This window comes from Schistocerca americana, chromosome 1 (genome assembly GCF_021461395.2).
Source record: "Schistocerca americana isolate TAMUIC-IGC-003095 chromosome 1, iqSchAmer2.1, whole genome shotgun sequence".
Classification (NCBI taxonomy): Eukaryota; Metazoa; Arthropoda; class Insecta; order Orthoptera; family Acrididae; genus Schistocerca; species Schistocerca americana.
Window position 1 is genome coordinate 334,250,509 of NC_060119.1, and position 22,682 is coordinate 334,273,190.

A 22,682-nucleotide genomic window follows, 5' to 3' on the forward strand; every position below is an offset into this window, starting at 1 on the left:
AATATAACAAACGCAAAAAAATCGATTGAAAGGAAAGAGTGAAAGGAAGGGAAAAGTGTAACACGGTAGACAGAGAGGAGACTTGGAGCTAAAATTGATCTACGAAGCTAGTTAACAATACTGAAACTGATATTTGTGATCTACGATGACTCTATAAGAGTAACAGGTTGAGTTTACATTACTGCAAGAGAGAAGACATCGTTTTTTTTTTAACGGCAAATGTATAATTTTTGTGATGTTATGGGGCAACTTATCCCACATCGTGTACTTGAATCATACCATAAACGCTTGTGACATGACAATGAACTGAAAGCAATGTAAGATTCGATGGTTGCTGTTGTTTGCGATGGAATGATACGTCTGCCCTCAATCGTGAAGAGAACTTACAAGGAACCCCTTGAACGCGAGGTCGCAAGTTCAATCAATAGTAAGGCTCATTTGAAAGCGTCGTGTTAACAATTATCACAGCAAAAATATTAGCTACTAGTATCATGTGCATCAAAAGGGCGACAGAAAATGAGTGTCCGGGAGATGCAAAGATCAATCTTCTATGGGATGCTTGTATTACACTTCACAAAATGGACATCATCGACATACAAGAAATGTTCAAAATAAATCTTGGCGATCCACATTGATCAGAAAAGTTCATATCATCAAGATCGAAGGCGAACTCCTTCGGAGTTACAAACCATGAAGGACGTTCAGCTAGGCATCCACTCTTAAAGAATGCATGTAGAATAATATTGGTGTAATTAACAGTTGGTGTAACTGTGCATGAATGCATTAATGCATTGATGATAGTTGATCCTGACAAAACTCTCTTGTAATATCTCATTTCCAGGGTTCGTTTCACATGCATTTCCTCTTCGAATCCAGATTTGTCGGAGTTGAAAACAAATTCCCAACTGAACGACCGGATGAGATTGTTTATCTCATCTTCAAATTTTTAGGCCGATTCTCCAGTTTTCTGCGCATCGCTAAGTTGACGCTTTCTTTTAAATTTCGTTATGTTATGTCTACCGATTCTGTAGCACTGTTTGAAGTTATGCAGCCATACACTGGTTCCCTTGAAATCACTATAAGATATGTTGCGCGCTATTTGATGTGCAGAACGTAGTAGGTAACTATCACCCACAACTTGTAAATTGCATTGAGCATCTTTGAAACACGCTAACACCAGTTTTTGTAACAAGTGCGCCTTGTCATCCCGTGACTATATGTAGTTTTTCTTATGCAATGCACTGTCACATTGCCGCGTACTCATTCGAGATCTGTTTCTTTTTTTTCCCCTATGCTGCCGATGATTTTCCATGTATGTAATTATGTTTAGTACCCGCTCCTTTGTCAGTCATTGTCCTTGACTACGTTTCACGGGAAATAGGATTTTTGGCTCCCTGTCCTACAAGGATGAACTACCGGGCTCGACACCTGTTTAAGTATCACCTTCACTTGTTAAGCACGCATCGTCATCATTGTACTTTCAACTGCTATTTCTTTCTCACTCTATGAAATTCTTTGAGTTCCTTTCTGACTTCGGTAAATGTTTCTATATATATATTATGCAATTTTTCTACAGTATTTATGTCGCTCTCGGACGTCCGACCGGTCAGTCGGCAAGACTCAGCGGAGGAGCGGCTCTGAGGATGTTCAGAACAATCCTGGACGAAACGTCAGGAACAGAAAAGTTTTCAAAAAATGTGTGTGAAATCTTATGGGACTTAACTGCTAAGGTCATCAGTACCTAAGCTTACTCACTACTTAACTTAAATTATCCTAAGGACAAACACACACACCCATGCCCGAGGGAGGACTCGAACCTCCGCCGGGACTAGCCGCACAGTCCATGACTGCAGCGCCTAAGACCGCTCGGCTAATCCCGCGCGGCAGAAAAGTTTCTCGGACCACTATCTGACATCTCGAAAGGTTTACCAGTAGCTACGTCATCCGGTCGTGAAAACCATCATTCTGTGTTTGCTTTGTTTATTGTTGCCATTGCTCTGCTTTGTCAACATCACTAGCACTATAGCATTGTTGTTAGTTACTCGTCGACTAAGTAATTCAACTATGCTCAGTAGCCTCATACTGTGCTAATTATTGGATTCCTCCAGTACCGCCCTGTGTTGACATTAGCAGCCAACAACAAGATTGCACAGTAGACAGTATGTGGGTCGTCGAATGTCGTAAACATCATTTCTCTTTTGCGACCTCGCACTCAGACTTCTTTGTTAGTAACTGGTAAACACTTAATCTGGATAGTTGCCAAAAGGAAGTGACACTGTGATGATATCCTAGTGTAACCATTACGTATCTCACACAGGAATTTATGGCGAGATCAAACCGCTGGAAATTGTAACCGTTTCGGTCTTGTTGTAGAGCATCACGTAAGTACAATATGAATCGCGCTGTAGCATGATATCTATAAAGGAAATATTTAGCTGTTTCGTAAAATTTAAAATGAGTATCCTGATTTACGGCAAACAGGTACTGCACACTCAAAAGCAACTTAACAAGGGATAGCAGTTGTGTTGAAAAGGGAGCGTTCCTATCGCCATGGCGAATGGAATAGATCAGCGTGACTCTTGGTTAGAATCTGTCCACTGCCTAACCATGAAAGTGAAGCACCCAGAAGACATAGTTAGATGGCAACATAACTTCGTACACATATACACCTCAGACGGGTTTGTAAATGATAAGAGTTACAGTTATCTGTGACAAGTAGAACAGACACCAGCGCACATTAGTGTTGACCTTATTTAGTGTTGTTACCTGATCTGGTAGAGTACATAAGGGTCATAAACAGTGTGAGATGTCGAGTGATGGAAATGGAGGCGCTACGAACTCGAAAGAGAGAGAGAGTTATCAGCATCTCAAAGGGTTTGAAAGGTGCCTCATTGTGCTTCTCCATTTCGCTGGCTCGTCAAAACGTGCAGTGCTGAGATTTGTGAGGCATTCAGATGTGACAGTTGATTAATGGTGGACTGCTTGGGAATTTAAGGGCAGGCAGACTCTTCGTAATAGTTCGTATGAACCAGGTCTGGTCTCCACCAGGGAGAATCGCCATTTTGTGCACCAAGAACGTCGCAATCCTTTTACATCTACGCCTGCCATCTAAGAACAAGCAATAGACTCTCTGCAACATTTTGTCTCATCGGGCGCCACTGGTCGTTGAGTAGTACCAGGCGGACTAGAAAATTGTCGCCTCATGCCTAGGCTGCCGTTTACAGCACAACACAAACGGCTGCGTTTGGTATGATGACGTGACCGGGAAGCATTGACTTCTGATGAAAGGCACTGCACTGTGTTCAGCGACGCGCTACCTCTGATGACTGTCAACGACGAGTATAACAGCGAACTGTAGAGAGGCCCTACTCTTCCACTGTTTTGGAGAGCCACGGCGGTTTTACTCCTGCCATGGTGGTGTGGACAGCAATCGGGTTCTGGAGTTTAGCCGTTGGATAATGGCGTCGTACGCTGTTAAGTTGACAAGTATCCCTCCAGTCACCTTACGAACGTCGAAAACATCTTCTACGAAGTGTATGAGATTCAGGAGATGTCCAGTACAACTTGTTTCTTGATGAATTCCAGTTTGCTGAGAGATAATTAAAGGGTCAGTCACATGCAGAAGGCCATTTCAGTTCAATCTTTACAGCAGTTTTTAGACGTGACACAGTGGTGCAAATAGTATAAAGTTCGTTTTGTAAATAAAAATTGCCTTTTATTGCTGCAATGTATGCTATTTGTCTCAGACGTGTTTCTCCTTTTACTTTAAGGCATCTTCAGTGGAATCTAGAATGACAAAGTTTTGCTTTGATATGCGATATTTTCAGATTATAAAATAGTTCACGTCTTGTTCTTTACACAACAGGTGGTTACTTACAGTTATTATAGTTTTTTAATGGCATCTCCGTTTCCTCTCGTCTGATCACATGCTGGAGGTCGCACTGTAACTTAAGCACATTTTCTTGTTATAAACTTTTTCTTCACAATTTTCATGTTCCTTGCGTTAACTGCTGTCGAGCAGTATTAGTCTTTTAGATATTTTACGCAAAAAAGGTGATTTTTTCTTTTTGTGTTGGTGTATGTGGTTATTATTATTATTATTAATATTATTATGATAATACTCTGTTTGGGTGTTACTCTATTATTTTGTCTATTAATGTAAACAGTGAGTTATTTATCATGTGCACTTTTCTGCTTTGGTTTTTTGTAAGCGGAATTTTCTTGCAGAGTTAGATGGCGTCTTTTATTGTTGATTCTAACTATTTTCATATCTTCCTCTGTAGAGGCTGGTTTGTGATTGTGTTCTCATTGGTGTTTTGTAAATGCGGAGTGACTTATTCCATACTTCCAGTCTCTCACATGTTCATTGTATGCAATATCAAATGTTCTGCCTGCTTGTCCTATGTATCTGCCGTTACCACTGTTACACACTGTAACTGATATACATTTGCTTTCTGGTATATTTCTGCGTCTTGTCAGTTTTGGGCAGTATTTCTGGGTAGAGTTGTCCATTGTGTAAGCTATGCTTATGCCATGTCTTTTGAAAGTGTTGGTGGTCTTATGTGTGTGTTTGGTTCTTATATTTTGCTGGTTATTCTGTGTAGCTATTATGACAGTGTTTGTGACTGTTTGGCTCTGTTGTGTTTCTGTCTTTGGTTTTATGTTTTCTGCTTTTATTTTTCTTTAGATTTTATTATTTACCTTTGTGACTTATTATTGTAACCAATGTTTTTTGCTATTATTATGTCAATTGGGGTGGTTCGAGGATTGGTGAATGATGATATCAGTTGCTGTGGGTTTTCGGTAATCTGGTTCTTCAGATTGTCCCCTTCTTTGCCAGGTTTTAGCAGGGTAACGATTCGGTTCTTCCGCCATATCTATGGAATTTTTTATCTGCTCATACAGTTGTTGAAGAGCTGGAGGATTCATTTCTTTGTTGTTAGACCAAAGTGCTTACTTTGTTCTTCTTGAATATCATTTGAGCGAGCTGATTTTCCGTTTTTACTTTGTTTGATAGCCTTCCATAATTCAGTCACACTGAATGCTCCAGCAAAATCATTCCTCTGCTCTTGGCCTTCTACATAAAGCATGTATTTCAAATTTGCGTATGGCCTTTCCGTCTAGCAGCTGCTGATGCACTATTTGGTTGGCAGTGATTTTCAGATGTTTAGTGATCTTATTTGGATCATTGCTTAGAAACCTTAAGAGTCAGCATGCTTTACGGCTGTCTCTTGTCAGATCTACGTGTTCAGTAGTTGTCATCCACTGATCGCTTAACAATCAACGCAGTCAACATAGAAGGTATAGAATGGAAACTACATGATGTATGGTGACGTATAGAAATAACAGGATGAGTTAAAGGTTTTTAAAATAAGAATCGTCTCAGATCGTAAGTAAGTTATTAACATTTAAACTTTATTTATCTGGTGTTCGATTTCGATAGTGGTACTATCATCTTCAGACCATTAACAGTCTGTAAAAAGAGTAATACAAAGTTTCAGAGGACAAAACTTATGAATAACGTAATTTCAGTAGCTTAACCAATCTAAAGTGCGTTTCCAAATCCATCCATGATGACTGGAGAGAGTATGGCGAGGAGCAGATCGCTATGTAGTGCCGGTAAACGCTGTGGGCTAACGCATGGCCGCTTGCAGTTAAGCAGCGGAGACTCCACATAATGTCATTTAGAGCCAATAGTTAAATAGTATGACGTAATTTCGTTATACGACTGCAAAAAGTGGAACTATTACAAAGCTACTAGCAAAAATATAAATATGAGACGATATATATTGAGGTGACAGAAGTCATGGGGTAGCGATGTGCACATATACACTGAAGAGCCAAAAAAACTGGTACACCTGCCTGATATCGGGTATGGCCCCCGCGAGTACGCAGGAGTACCGCAACACGACGTGCCAAGGACTAGATTAATGTGTGAAGTGGTGCTGTAGGGAGATGACACCATGAATCCTGCAGGTCTGCCCATAAAACCGTAAGAGTACGAGGGGGTGGAGATCTCTTCTGAACAGCACGTTGCAAGGCATCCCAAATATGCTCAATAGCGATCATGCCTGGGGAGTCTGGTGGCCAACGGAAGTGTTAAAACACAGAAGAGTGTTCCTGGAGCCACTCTGTAGCAATTCTGGCGTGTGGGTTATCGCACTGTACTGCTGGAATTGCCCAAGTCCGTCGGAATGCATAATTTACGTGAATGGATGCAGGTGATCAGACTGGATGCTTGCGTACGCTCATCCGTCAGAGCCCGTATGTATCTAGACGTATCAGGAGTCCTGTATCACTCCCAAGGTACAAGCCCCACATCATTACAGAGCTGCCACCAGCTTTAACATTCCCCTGCTGACTTGCAGGGTCCACGGATTCAATAGGTTTTTTTCATACCCGTATATGTCCATCTGCTCGAAACAATTTGAAACGAGACTCGTCCGAGCAGGCAGCATGTTTCCAGTCATCAACAGTCCAATGTTGGTGTTGACGGGCCCAGGCGAGGAGTAAAGCTTCGTGTCGTGGGGTCATCAAGGGTACAAGAGTGGGTCTTCGGCTTCGAAAGCTCATGTCGATGATGTTTCGTAGAATGGTTCGCACGTTGACACTTGTTGATGGTCCAGCATTGAAATCTGCAGCAATATGCGGAAGGATTGCACTTCCGTCACGTTGAAGGATTCTCTTCAGTCGTCGTTGATTCCATTCTTGCAGGATCTTTTTGCGGCGATGTCAGAGAATTGGTGTTTTACCGGATTCCTGATATTCACGGTACTATCGTGAAATGGTCGTACTGGAAAATCCCCACTTCATCGCTACCTCGGAGATGCTGTGTCCCATCGCTCGTGCGTCGACTATAACACCACGTTTAAACTCACTTAAATCTTGAGAACCTGCGATTGTACCAGCAGTAACCGATCTAACAAGACGTCAGATACTTTATTTTATATAGGCGTTGCCGACCGAAGCGCCACATTCTGCCTGTTTACATATCTCTGTATTTGAATACAGATGCCTATACCACTTCTTTTGGCGCTTCAGTGTACAAATTACTGTAGTATCGCGTACACAAGACATAAAAGGGCACCGCTTTAGATGAGCTGTTATTTGTATTCAGGTGATTAATGTAAAAAGGTTTCCGACGTGATTATGGCCGCACGATGGGAGGTAATAGACTTTAAAAGCTAAATGGTAATTGGAGATAGACACATGGGACATTCCAATTCGGGAATCGCTTAGGAATTCAGTATTCCGAGATTCTAAGTGTCAAAAGTGTGCCGAGAGTACCGAATTTCAGGCATTATCTCTCACGATGGACAACGCACTGATCGACGGCCTTCACTTAACGACCTAGAGCAGCAGCGTTTGCGTAGAATTGTCAGTGCTAACAAACGTGCAACACTGTGTGGAATAACCACTGAAATTAAATTGGGACGCACAACAAACATATATGTTAGGACAGTGTGGCGAAGTTTGGCATTAATAGACTATGACAGTATACGAACGATGCGAATGCCTTTGCTAACAAATGGCTCTGAGCACTATGGGACTTAACTTCTAAAGTCACCAGTCCCGTAGAACTTAGAAGTACTTAAACCTAACTAACCTAAGACATCACACACATCCATGCCCTAGGCAGGATTCGAACCTGCGACCGTAGCGGCCGCGCGGTTCCAGAATGTAGCGCCTTTAACCGCTTGGCCACCACGGCCGCTTTGCTAACAGCACGACATCACCTGCAGCGCCTCTTCTGACCTCGTGACGACGATATGGCCCCTAGACATCTGGAAAACTGTGGCCTAGTCGGATGAATCCCGATTGCAGTTGGTTAGAGTAGATGGTGAGCTTCGAGTTTGGCGCAGATCCCACGAAGCCATGGACCCAGGTTGTCAACAAGGCACACCAGTATAGTGTGGGCTGTGTTCACATGAATAGACTGGGTCCTCTGGTCCAACTAACCAATCATTGACTGGAAAGGCTTACGTTCAGCTATTTGGAGACCATATACATACATTCACAGTCTACATGTTCTCAAACAACGATGTCATGTCACTGGGGCCACAATCGTTCGCAATTGGTTTAAAGAACATTCTGGACAGTTCGAGCGAATGATTTGGCCACCCAGATGGCCCAAAATGAACCCCATCGAACTTTATGGGACATAATCGAGAGGTCAGTTCGTGTGCACAACCGCGCACCGCTAGCATTTCCGCCATTGTGGACGGCTTACAGTCAGCATGGCTCAACATTTCTACAGCGGACTTTCAACGACCTGTTGAGCTGCACTACGCTGGGGGAAAGGAGTTTGGACACGATATTAGAAGACATTCCACGACCTTCGTCAGCTCAATGTATGAACTATACAATGAAACGAAATTTTATTTACGACGTATGTCTTAAAAGTTAGACTTTTTATTTTCAAAACACTTTTTGTTTAATTGTGATGGCTATTTTCTAAGGAACAATGATGCTAAAGGAAGGTTTATGTTACATTATTCTAGTATGTTTTCCTTTAATTTAAACCTAAAAAGTGTGGCTTCTGTTTTATGTATGTTGAGATCTGGAGAATGCCGACTGCTACTTCATGTGCTGCATGTTGCCCATGGCCGAATGCAGCACCCAGTTCGGTCGATGGTCGAGAAGCACGTGATGGCCAAAACATTACCACATCTCCTGCGACAACTATAAGGTTAAATGAAGTTAAGTTGTATCTATTTGCGACTCAAAGCAGCAGAATTTGCACTCAAGCCTACATTTGTCTTATAAGTATTGTGTTGTTTAAGTTACGATCAAGTGACAGCATAATTTCTGGGCGTTTTATTTGATAAGTGAATTAATCAGCTTTCGAAGATCATTGAGAAAAACAAACAAACAACGTGAGCGTTCTCCTTTACGAAGAAGACTTGTCCCCTTCTATATGATGAAATTTCCTGTATACGAAAAAACTGAATATTCTCTTTGGCCATATGAAAGTACGAAGACTTGACATATATGAAATAAGTGATATATGCATGTTAATGAAAAGAAGTGGCTGTAAATGATTTTTAATCAAATGCCATAATATTTAGTTTTCAAAACAATTACTAGATTATGACAAGACAATGAGAAGCATTAATCTAAAAGTGTAACTACTTGAACAGAAGATAATGAATTCATGTACCTAAGCAATCGAACTTAAACATAGTTGGTTGCCCTTCTAACGAGCGTAAACAGTTATTGAAATGAACGAGAACATGGAATGTCTTACAGTTGACATTTATTTTTTCTCAAATGAGAGCGAACCTGCAGAAAAAGATATTAATACTATTTAATGAATAACGATAGTAATAGTATCGACTAAGAAATTAGTAAGTCATAAGAAATTTCATTGGAAATGAAGTGCGAGGAAAGCAATGTTAATAACCTAAAGTAATGTAACGAGGCATACCGTTGAGGTGAGGGCAGATAATATAGCCCAGAGTAACAGAACTGTGGCGACGTATTTCCGAAAGTGATTACAATAAATAAAATAAAGGTACGGAATGTTTTAATCGACTGTGGAGTGTGGTACTCACCGAGCAAATCATCAAGACGAGATCTGCTTTAGTGCATATCATCCCACAGATCGAGGATTTCCGACGCTTGGGTGGCTCCATCTTTGAGAACGCGTAAGCAGTGGATTTTTCAGGGGCCACTGGGTTGAGACGCACTTAACTGTACGCAGCTTTTCCGTTGCGTGCTGTTGCTGGTAGCGGTTCGCGTGATGAATGATGCAAAGTGAACACGACGAATCGTAAGTCGGATTTGGGTAGGCGGTCACCTTGCTCATTCGTGATTCCCTATGCTTCGTAAGTGAAATTAGTTAGCGTTTCGTTCCACTCTCAGTTATTTAAGGTGTGACATTAGGTCCCAATCTGATCACAACCTCGGAAATGGTGACATGTTCGGAAAAAATCGAAATATTTGTGACAACTCGTGACATCTTGTAGGGGTTTTGTATGTTTTCTGCATTGTGACTAATTCACCTTTACTGCACTGGGACAAAGATGGATGAACGCGCTGCACGCGTAGTAAATAAGACCCTTCACTCAGTTTTTAGGTTTATCGGTGGCTCGCTTGATGGCCCGTGAGTTCCGCAGTGCTGGGCATTCATATTTGAGCCAAGGTAGCGAGCAACTGAGTTTTTAGACAAGGAGGCCTGATATTTGTGAATCTGAGAGACATTATCTGGAATGCTTTATTATGGAGATGGAAACTTGTTTGTAAACATATATTATTGATTATTTTGATGGAGGTCTTTGGAGGAATTTTTCAACTAAGGAATGCACGTGTGAGAATGAAGTGTGTTTGTCAGAACTATTAATTAAAGGAAACCTTTGTCCCTCAGATAACTAATAACATTCATAATTAGTATTAATCTTTCTTTCATTGTATCACAAATAACGCAATTGACGGGAATGACCGTAACTTTTGTTTTCAAAGAATTTCGTAATTGTTAGGGTCTTCTTATGTTGTACAGTCTTTTTTTGACAGTAAACAGAGTTTAATTTTTCTAGAACGACTTTCTTTAAAGTAAAATCCTCCCCTTTCATTCGTAGTGAAGTTCTGAATATTTTGTTGTGTATGCGTTGCACCTTTCGCCACATTAATCCACAGTTTGTTTCTCAAAAAAAAAAAAAAAAAAAAAAAAAAAAAAAAAAAAAAAAAAAAAAAAAAAAATAATTTGTAGTGGGTAGTTTATTTATATTCAGTTGTTTCATGGTGCAACTGCTGATCTCTGTTTGATTTAGAGAGTGTCAGTACGTCAAACGCAAAATAACACGGTACGCACGAGGTAAGTTACTTTTTATCAGGGCAGATCTCACTTTATATTCTTATGAGGAAACAGTTCGTTGTCAGAATTACCCAGTGTTGTGCTAAGCAAGCAGATTAATTTGCTGTGAATAGAGTAGGTAATCTCAAACAGTCATTTTTCTTCTGAATAGAGCAATGGTTTATTTTGGTGAACATTTCAGGTCAGAAATTGCACTTCATATCACGCAAATTTCATAATGCTCTTCAGTATTGAGTTTTAGTTAAATAATTTTCACTGAATACAGAACTAATTATTTTTGACATTTAATTAGACTCGTTTTCATTTTTTCAAATTCAGTATTTCATTAAGTTTAAAGTTTTGTATCGCAACCAGTCACACGTTACACGAGGAGAAAGTTTTTGAAAATAAAAGAAAATTTAGCATTTTCATTTATAGCAAACTTTTTAGAGAAAGCTTAAAGTTTTCAGAAAAATAAGTTATTATTTGAGACAGCCAGAATTGTAAATTTCATTGCTGTGAGTGAAGATGTACTGCTGGTCCCAATCTAACCATAACTTCGGGAACCTTGACGTATTTGGAAAAGAGAGCAGCCAAATATTTATGACAAACATCACCTAAGGTTGAGCGACTCTCATTGGTTACTGTATACTATCACCCGGCTGGCTGCGACCAACGACAGCGAATTAGCATCACCAGCACTCAACGTCAGTGCTGTGGACACCGTAAGCACAATTTTACCTCCACTTTTTCTAGGAACCTTGCTCTGGGAAACGATTGACACGAGAGTCGGTTGCCGTGGGCAACAACGTGTTGATTCACGGGCCGCCATCGACCTTCGGGGAATGACATCGGGGAATGACTATCCGGACCACAGTGCACCAGATCATTCGCTGACTCATTGTTGGAAATAGCAACAATCGCTGAGCAGCCATGCAGTCTAGAGTCAGCAGCTCATTTAGTGAGACAAATTAGGGACTAGATACTCACATTCGACCTGATTCAGCAACACCCAATAATGAGAACAAATAATATGTATTTTAAATTTTTATTAATTTCTGTAAAGCGTAAGAACCGATTTCTCGGTTTCTTTTTTTATGTTTCTTGTCCACCAAATGAGAATGCGGCCGAGCTAATTCCATCCTGTGTAAATTAAAGACTGTACGTGGAGGTGGTAGTTAAAAGCTGTGAAGGTGTGTTGCGGATGTGCAATCGAAAGAGGATCGTCTTCGGCCGACTGTGTCATAGACATCTTTATTTCCCCTCAAAAGCTGGATGTATTAGGATTTGCCTTTTACGACTGTTTATACTGAATAGCCAAAGTCGTTCCACCTAGTTTTGATTCGTCCTATGTTTCTCAGATCCACTGATTTGCATTTTTCGTGTTTTTGCTAGACTGTTCTCAGTCGTATAGATGTCCCCTTTACATTTCCTTCTGTGCTCTTAATATTTATTTTATTGAGATTAATACTAAATCAACTCTTATTGCTGTATTTTACTTGCAATCTTGTGGATCGTGTTACATTGCGGAAAAAAGATTAATTTCTGCACTTCTTAGTACATCCTTGTATGTTATCTAGGTTTCGCTTCTATACGCTGCAACTGAAAGTGAGAGGGTTTCTTTCCTTATACTACTGTGAAATGTTAGCCTGATACTGGATACTTGAGTAAATTTATAGGCAAGAAAACAAACTTTTATTTTAATCGAATGGTATAAGAAAATGTACTAAATTGCTGACATTTGGAGCTGCAACCTCTTCTCACTTTTCGGGTAATAAATGGAACCCACGACTAAAAAGTTCACGTTTTTATAAATAGGCAAAAAACACCGTTCAGGCTGTACAAAGTTCTTTATTAAAACTACGACAGGTTTCACATCAGTTTATGCATCCTCAGGTGGTCTAAACAGAGGTTAGAAAGGAAGTATTTTACAATCTTTCTTTTTACACTGGCTTTCTAGAGTATAGAAGTCCTGTGCATTACGTACTTACATAAATTGGGTCCAGAACATTATTTTTCGCTGTCCTGAAACTTTCTTCGTCCTTCAGGACATTGATTCATTGATAAATTGAAAACCACTAGAAGCGGCTGTCAAACTGATGAAAAGAGGGGTGCCTGTAATACAAATTACAACGAGCATTTGTTCCGGAGTGAATAAAATAAGCCACACAAAGCTGGCGAAAATATACACACATCAAAAAAGGTTTTACATCACCTCGGTTCCGAGAGTTCCGGAACCTGTACAGAAAGCTTGAATAGAGATCAACATAAACATCATTTCCGCCCTTTTATTGCTCATGAAAACCTCATAAAATGCATGTTGTACCACCATACAGCGAGACCTTCAGAGGTGATGGTCCAGATTACTGCACACACCGGTACCTCTAATACCCAGAAGCACGTCCTCTTGCATTGATGCACGCCTGTTTTAGCGTGGCATACTATCCACAGGTTCATCAAGGCACAGTTGTTCCAGATAGTCCCACCCCTCAATGGCGATTCGGCGTAGATCCCTCAGAGTGGGTGGTAGGTCATTTCGTCCATTAACAGCCCTTTTCAATCTACCACAGGCATATTCGATAGGGTTCATGTCTGGAGAACGTGCTGGCCACTAGTCGAGCGATGCCGTCATCCTGAAGGAAGTCATTCACAAGATGTGCACGATGGGGGCGCAAATTGTCGTCACTGAAGACGAATGCCTCACCAATATGCTGCCGATATGGTTGCACTATCGGTCGGATGATGGCATTCACGTATCGTGCAGCCGTTACTGCGCCTTCCATGGCCACCAGCAGCGTACGTCGGCCCAAAATAATGCCACCATAAACAAAAGGGGACCTCCACCTTGCTGCTCTCGCTGGACGGCGTGTCTAAGGCGTTCACTCTGACCTGGTTGCCTCCAAACACGTCTCCGACGATTGTCTGGTTGAGGGCATATGAGACACTCGTCGGTGAAGAGAATATGAAACCAATCCTGAGCGGTCCATTCAGCAAGTTGTTGGGTCCATCTGTACCGCACTCCATGGTGTCGTGGTTGTAAAGATGGATCTCGACATGGACGTCGGGAATGAAGTTGCGCACAGTTTGAGTCGTAACACGACGTCCTGTGGCTGCACGAAAAGCATTATTCAACATGGTAGCGTTGCCGTCAGGGTTCCTCTTTGTCGTGATCCGTAGTTAGCTGTCATCCACTGCAGTAGTAGCCGTTGGGCGGCCTCAGCGAGGCATGTATTCGACAGTTCCTGTCCCTCTGTATCTTCGCCATGTCCGAACAACATCGCTTTGGTTCACTCCGTGACGCCCGGACACTTCCCTTGTTGAGAGCCCTTCCTGGCACAAAGTAACAATGCGGACTCGATCGAACCGCGATATTGACCATCTAGGCATGGTTGAACTACAGACAACACGAGCCTTGTATCTTTTTCTTGGTGGAATGATCGGAACTGATCGGCTGTCGGACCCCTCCATCTAATAGGCGCTGCTCATGCATGGTTGTTTACATCTTTGGGCGGGTTTAGTGAGATCTCTGAACAGTCAAAGGGACTGTGTTTGTGATAGCCACGGTCAACGCCTATCTTCAGGAGTTTTGGGAACCGGGTTGATGCAAATCTTTCTTTATGTGTGTGTATATGCACCAATAAAATCATACCACTTTATGAGCTGGAGTCTATGCGGTCACGGCCATATGGAACAGTGGACTAGCTAGAGCACTACGCAAGTATCTGTCGTAACGGGAAATCCGAGCAAGATACCGCTAGAGAAAATGGGGCTAGTGCACCGAACGGCGAAGCGTGGAAGAGGGCAAGGTGCTATAGTACATAAAAATAAATTACAGTGTAAATTGGTAAGTATTATTAAACAAGAACGTTGTGGAGTTAGAAAACTAATACGATAAATTCCGTATGATTTAGACTACCAATATTTATAATGGAATTTGTTCCACACAATTTGAGGACCAAGGGAAAATTTACAAACATTTATTTCAAGTGCCGGGATACCACATTCATACAGAAACGGTGTCTCGCAATGAGTTCCCCATTATCCTAAAGCCTTGCCAATATGTTCATAATTACGTTAGAAGATAAAATGACTGAAAATCTTAAATTATTTTAGAAAAATAGTGATTTAGGCATGGTACGTTGATGACGTTCTGTTACATAGAGGCTTTTTTCAGGAATGTGAAAATTCTTTGGAGAAATGAAACAAAATACAATACAATACTTAGTTTATTATGGAACGGAGTGAAACTGGAACGCTTCCATTTTTAGATTTATGTATAAAGATTAAAGGCAAGTCGGCTGGATCTGGTATTTGAAGAAATCCAAACACTTCTGATGTGGCTATACACAGCACATCTAATCAGCCGATACAATATAAGATTGTGGCATTTAAAGCACTTCTGAACAGGCTGCATAGTGTCCAGTTCTCTATCGAGGCTTTCGAATGGGAATTTTAGACAAAGTTTGTAGCAGTCTCGAACAGTGACGGCAACATTATGGTACGTAATATTAACAGAGGAATAGTACGAAAGCTATGTATGAGTTGGAATAGGGCACAATTTTCATCCCAACCGTAGACCGTCAGCTCTCTTATCTCAGATTTTGACTCCTAAACATATAGCGCATTGTTCGTATTTTTCGATAACGTATTTTGCTACATCTAAAAACTTTACTGTTTACTAATTCTCCGATGCTTTTCAACTTGCGTGGAGCAATATCCATTATAAGTATTAGTAGTCTGCCTCATACGGAAATTAGAGTACAATATTAGCTTTCTACCCACGCATCGTCCGTGTGTTATAACAATTCTGATTTAAACTGTAATTTATTTTTATATAAAGCATATTCTCCAGAACTTGCTAGATTTTCGGATACAGATTTTATCATGGCAGCTTGCATAGGGCTCTGGATAGGTATGGCCGTGCCCACATCGCCACCAGCTGGTAATATTGTATGCTTCTATTGGCGCTTAAGTACTTTTTCGAACGCTTTGTAGGGCATATTATATTCACTACGCATCGAATCCTCGTTATACTTCATTTTACGGACACTTTTTTCAGATTGGCAACCGCTTCTAGCAGTTTCAATTGACCGGTGCATTGAAGAACGTGGAGGAGCTTCAGTACAGCGTAAAATAATGTTCTAGACAATTTATGTAAGCTCGTAAATATCGCTCAGGACTGTGGTACTCCACATATTTGCTTTGCGAGAGCAAAAAGAAAGGCTGTAGTATACTTCATTTCTAATCACTGTCTAGATCACGTGAGGATGCATCTAAAATTGACTTAGTGTTATCATTTGTAAAACCTCCAATAGTATATAATTATTATGTGCGATTGGACCCATACGGATCACGCAAAGCTTTTCCGATTCAATTTTTTAATTCTCCAAACTTCTCTCATTCTTTCCCCATGAATTCTCTTTCTTTCCTCTGTCCATTTTGTCCCCTGTCTCTTGCAAACTTCATTCTCGGGTTGTACTTTCCAACTATTGATATTTTGCCTGTATACATTTCTGTTTATAACTTCTGAAGAATTTATTTTTGCATTTGCTAGATCTGTTTTGGTTTCTTGTATCCAGGGTATGGTTTTCAATTTTTCAATGTATATTAAAATTTTGTGGGAGAGTCTGGGTGTTGGGAGTCTGTGGATATGACCGTAAAATTTTAGTCTTCTTTTCCGGATGTCTGCGGCGAGGTTAGATAATTTTTCTGTAGTTTTCCGAGACTGTAACCTGTATCCATCTTCCGTTCTTTTTGGGCCAGGAATCTTTCTGATAATTTTGCGTTCCTCTTTCAGGATGCCTTCCAGGTCGCCTTTTCTATGGAGTGTGAGTGTTTCGCTGGCATATAGTGCTTAGGGCTTGATTACTGTATTGTAGTGTCGTATTTTCGAGTGAATGGAGAGAGACTTTTTATTGTAGATGTGGGTTTTCCAGTATGCTCTTTTCAGTTTTTGCAGTCGAAATTTTTGTGCAGTTTTCTCTCCCCCTGTGGGTTCTAGGACCTCGCCTAAGTATTTAAAGAATGGAACTCTCTCAATTTGTCCATATTCTGTAGTCAGTTTTTGAGTTTCAAATTTTGAGCAGATGAATTTGGTTTTTTGGAAGGAAATTTGTAGCCTAAATTTTTCGGCGCATTCTTTGAGAATGTCTATCTGTTTAATTGCTGTGGTCTCGTTTTTTGCTAGAATGGTCACGTCATCTGCAAATGCCAAGCATGAAATTTTAATACCATCTTTAGATCTTCCTAGTTGTATAGGCTTCCAGTAAGGTGGTTGGTAGAGGTAGCACCTTTGCTTGGGGTTGACTCAGTACTGGTCCTCACCACCCCAGGGATGAGCTGAGGAGGTATGCAAGACCTTTGCCTCTGAGGAAGCTGCGTCCAAGACCGTCCGTGCGTGGTGAAGAGCCACATCCTACACGAGGTGACCCTGTTAACGCAGAACACGGCGGATCTATAGGAGAAAACCTTGAAAAAAAAAAATCTCACATTCCAAATCCTCAATGCGTCTGTACTCGAGTCGAGCGGCAGCGAGGTCAGCGTCTGTCCATCTAGTAGGTGCGGCTGTATTATATGCTCCAGGAACTGACAATCCCTGGTTCTAAACACCCAGTGGAAACACTGGACCAAAACTTACAAGCTATCATGATTCGTGAGAGTAATGACAGAATTACCCCAGGTGGTAACCAATCCACTCGTCGACAGACGACAACTGGGTTTTCGGATTCTGGGGAACCCGGGCCATCACGATCAGAGTTCTCAAGCAAACTTCGTCCCAAAGTTCCCATGTACATTAGTACCTTTAACATTGAGACCCTTATTCAATTTGGAAAATTACAACTTAGTAACAGAGCTAGACCAACAAAAAATTAAGATCTTAGCGTTACAAGAAACTAGATTCACGGATGAAAATACAATAGACTATGGAAACTCTCATCTTCAAGAGCAAGACTGACAAACGAATTGCCAATGGTACGCCACTCCTGGGCATGGCATTTGCGGTGCACAGAAATACATTAGGCTAAATTAGAGAGGTCTCTTCCATAAATAATCGCCTCATGACCATGCGTATCCAGTGCGCCAACAAGAAATACGCATTGATAATATTCATGCACCCACAAACATAGACAACAAAAAACGACAACTACAAATTGAAACATTCTGGACTAAACTTGAAGATGTCATGGCCAAAATTCCCTGGGATGATATCAAAATCTTAATGGGAGATTTCAATGCACAAATTGGCAGAGAGAAAGAACACCTAAAAACTGTAGGAAAATATGCAGCACACAGATTCACCAACAGAAACGGACTGAGATTTATTGAACTATGCTAACAAAATAATCTAAAAATAATGTCTACATCTTTGAGAAAAAACCTATAAAACAAAAGACCTGGAGGTCCCCCATACAAGAGATCGGCGAATATCAGATTGACCACATTGCCATCTCCTATTTCGTACAGAAAGAGATCCATGATGTCCAAGTCCGCAGAGGAGCGAACATTGACTCAGACCACTACGTAACACGCATTAAAGTGAAATTCACCCCAAAAAAATTCTATCCGAAGAAAACACACATGATGAAATTTGACACACGAACAATCAAAGAAACCAATCTGAAGGAATCTGGGAAAAGGAACCAGCTGACTCTTGGGAAAAATTTCGAACAAAAATTACAAAGAAGGCAAAAGAACTGATCCCATTGAAAAAGAACACCAAACACCCCTGGTGGGACTCTGGATGTGAAAAAGCGCTGGAAGAAAGAAAGAAAGAAAGCCTTTCTGAAGTATAACAGTAAAAAATCCCCAGAAAATCTAGATCACTTCCACAACACCAGAAGACAAGTGGCAAAAACAATCAGACAAGTCAAGAGGAAGTACCTCAAGGAACAGTGTGAGTCTATTGAAGAAAATTTCCGTAACTATAATGTACGAGACTTCTATAAGACCTTTGCTGGGAGAATCAATGGATACGGCTCACGAAATCTATGTTTCAGAAAACCAGATGGAAAACTAGCGCTCACAAATCGGGAAAATTGTGAGGAGCTGGCAAGATACTTTTCCGGACTCCTCAATTGCCCTGAACCTTCTTCAAGATTCCCTCAAGAAACTGCTATCCACACAAATCCAGAATCCCCACCACCTACACTAGAGGAGATCCAAAGACATATTCATAGACTGAAAAACAACAAGGCATCCGGAGAAGATAATATCACTGCAGAACTACTTAAAAATCTTGGACCAAATTCCCTCAAAGAACTCACTCAAATCATCACAGACATTTGGCAGACAGAAAAACTACCAGAAGATTGGAAATGCGCCCTAATTCATCCACTGCATAAAAAGGGAGACATGGCAGATATAAACAACTATCGAGGAATCTCCCTTCTCCAAGTCACTTATAAAATCCTCTCAGCTTGTCTTCTTCAACGAACACAAGAACAACTCGAACACAGTATTGGTGAATACCAGGCTGGCTTTCACCCTCAACGATCCTGTGCAGAACAAATTTTCAATTTGAAGACAACAAATACAAAGCAGTCAGAAACAGTCCGATCATTTGTTCCTTTGTTGATTTCGCAAAGGCTTATGATTCAATCGATAGGCAATCTCTCTTTATTATCCTTGAGGAGCTAGGACTCGATCCGAAAACCCTAAACCTTATCAAAGAAACGCTCACAAACACAACTTCTAAGATAAAATTCCTGGGTGAAATATCAGAGCCCTTCCTGATCAAAACCGGCGTCAGACAAGGTGACGGCTTGTCTCCACTCCTCTTCAACCTTGTCTTAGACAAAGTCATCCGAGAATGGGAAAAAGAACTGAAGAATCAATAGTATATAATACAATATAGTTTCATCACTATCATTCTTCCATTCATTTTTGATGGAAAGTAAGACCACTTTTTGTTCTACAAATATCTTTTTCCCGAACATGCATTCAGTATGACAGTATTTCATTTTCCCATTACGGATTGCAAGGTGGATTATAATAAATGGATATATCAATTTAAAATGGAAAAAATTAAAGGAAGTACAGTTGCATTTGTATTAAATGTTCAGCGTGTACAAAATTGTGCTTTTGTTCATTCACTTTACCTTGCGACGTTTCTCTTTTTCTGTGTCCATCACTATATATATTAATTATATTTGTCGTCTTCTGAAAGCTTCTCCTAATCTTGCAAAATATGACCGTTGACTTCCTTTCCTACATTTTAATTTTAAATGCAGGCAGCTGACTCCATGGGACACCAGTGTGTCTAAATATTATATAAAACATGAAGGAAATTGATTCCAACTTTGCTCCACTTCAGTTCATGATGTTGGCTAGGAGCATGTCTTCCAAGAACCGTAGATTTTATCCGCCACTGGCAGCTGGGCTCACATGACAGTAATAATGCATGTTAACCAACGGTAACCTCTGTGTGACTTCAGGAATTATAACAAAATGTTTTGCTCCAATAAAGCATATTTGCTGGTATAGCACGTAAAGACAAATTACTAATGAACAAAAAAGAAATTGGAAACAGCCTTTTATGGTTGTGCAATAAACTAACTTTTATGTATACACTGAAGAGTGTTTTCTAAATTTCTTCTACATTTTTGCAACTGTTTTAGCATAGTCCTCGGTCCGTAAACAACTACTCAGCAGGAAAAACAATCTACTTTTGTATATCGATTTTTCGATGAATTAAATAAAAGGTGGAGAAATAATAAATCCTCTAAATTTTCTCTGAAGTCAATGTAAAGGAAATGGAACTTATACGCTGCATCTTGTCGATCCCGTGTAGTCTTACTTGGGTGCTTCGATCGTCTCCGTAACGCGTTCGTAACGAAGAAATAAAAATATAAAACCCAGTTGTCTCTAGTAAACTATGTCATTTAAATCTACAATTCCGGCTTAATAATGATCCTAGAATCACACCAATCTGTGGTTCGTGGAAGAGACGTGACGTTATTTCTCTCGGAAGGATGCTGAATTTCTTCAGAAGTTTCCATTGGTATCTTTCTCGCTCCTGTAAAGTTCGTGTGGTCTATTTTCATATAAGATACACGTTTTCGAATGATTTACAGACTTCTTACAACGAAGTAATGTAACTATACCATTACCTGAAAGCGAGTACGACGCTTTCCTGTTGATGACAATGAATCCATTCTGAATCTGTTCATTCTATCGTAACGTTGGGAAACTGATAATTTATTCCTTTTAGACTTTATGCCGGCGTTTTCCTTGAGCGTTTTAGCTGTATCTTACGTATTTTTTGCTACTGTGTATTTCTGACTGTTTAACGAGAATGAACCATTAAACTAGACTAAACTTAACTCCATCCGAACAGGCCTTGACAGGCCTAACGGTAAAGACCGGCTTCCGTGTCATCCTTGGCCCACAGGTGTCACCGGATGCGGATATGGAGGGGCATGTGGTCAGCACCCCGCGCTCCCGGCCGTATGTCAGGTTACGAGACTGGAGCCGCTATTTCTTAGTCAACTAGATCCTCAGGTTGCCTCAAGGGCTAACTGCACCCCACCTGCCAACAACGTTCGGCAGACCGGATGATCACCCATCCAAGTGCTAGCCCAGCCCGACAGCGCTTAACTTCGGTGATCAGACGGGAACCGGTGTTACCACTGCGGCAAGGCTGTTGGCGAATGAACCACTACCACACATGTAATGCGACCGGCGAAAATATGGTATGGTTTAATGGTCCCTGCATGGTTTCAGTAGAACTGTAACAATGGAATAGGAAAGCCAGAAGAAAGTCTATGTTATAGAGCCAAAAACATGCAAATGGAAAAGATGAAAGGTATGAGGGGAGCACGTAAAGGTTCAACAAAGCCACATAGTCGATAGTCAGCTATCGTAGTGAGCATATCTCGATTTGAATTCGAGGTTAAAATCTACGTATTTACAAGGACTTATTGCCTCGGATGGTCTCTTCTAACGATGCAGGCATGTGGAATGTTTAAACAGTGCTCCATGGCATTTGACAAGAGAAAGAAGAGAGAGGCTACAATCACGTAATACTGGACGATGCAGACGTGGCGCTACGAGTCATCGCCTCCAGGTAATGTACTATTTTCTTGAATATCGTAAATCAGATGACCAGTGTTCGTTTGTGGTCTTTATCAATATACAGGGCTATTACAAATGATTGAAGCGATTTCATAAATTCACTGTAGCTCCATTCATTGACATATGGTCACGACACACTACAGATACGTAGAAAAACTCAAAGTTTTGTTCGGCTGAAGCCGCACTTCAGGTTTCTGCCGCCAGAGCGCTCGAGAGCGCAGTGAGACAAAATGGCGACAGGAGGCGAGAAAGCGTATGTCGTGCTTGAAATGCACTCACATCAGTCAGTCATAACAGTGCAACGACACTTCAGGACGAAATTCCACAAAGATCCACCAACTGCTAACTCCGTTCGGCGATGGTATGCGCAGTTTAAAGCTTCTGGATGCCTCTGTAAGGGGAAATCAACGGGTCGGCCTGCAGTGAGCGAAGAAACGGTTGAACGCGTGCGGGTAAGTTTCACGCACAGTGATGTGAAAGATTCAGTGTTTAAACCTCCTCTACCAAGAAACGTGCCAGAACTGCGAGCTCGCGTCAACGATGCTTTCGAACTCATTGATGGGGACATGCTGCGCCAAGTGTGGGAGGAACTTTATTATCGGCTTGATGTCTGCGGAATCACTAAATGGGCATGTATCGAACATTTGTGAATGCCTAAAAAACTGAGTTTTTGTATGTGTGTGCAAAGCATTGTGAAAATATCTCAAATTGGATTGGATTGGATTGTTTGGGGGAGGAGACCAGACAGCGAGGTCATCGGTCTCAACGGATTAGGGAAGGAAGCCGGCCGTGCCCTTTCAAAGGAACCATCCCGGCA

General features: G+C 41.1%; 1 pseudogene; it reads right to left on the reverse strand.

Moving 5' to 3' along the window:
- Positions 1–21,321: 21,321 nt before the first annotated feature.
- Positions 21,322–21,439, reverse strand: LOC124555085 (annotated as a pseudogene).
- Between the last annotated feature and the right edge of the window lie 1,243 nt (positions 21,440–22,682).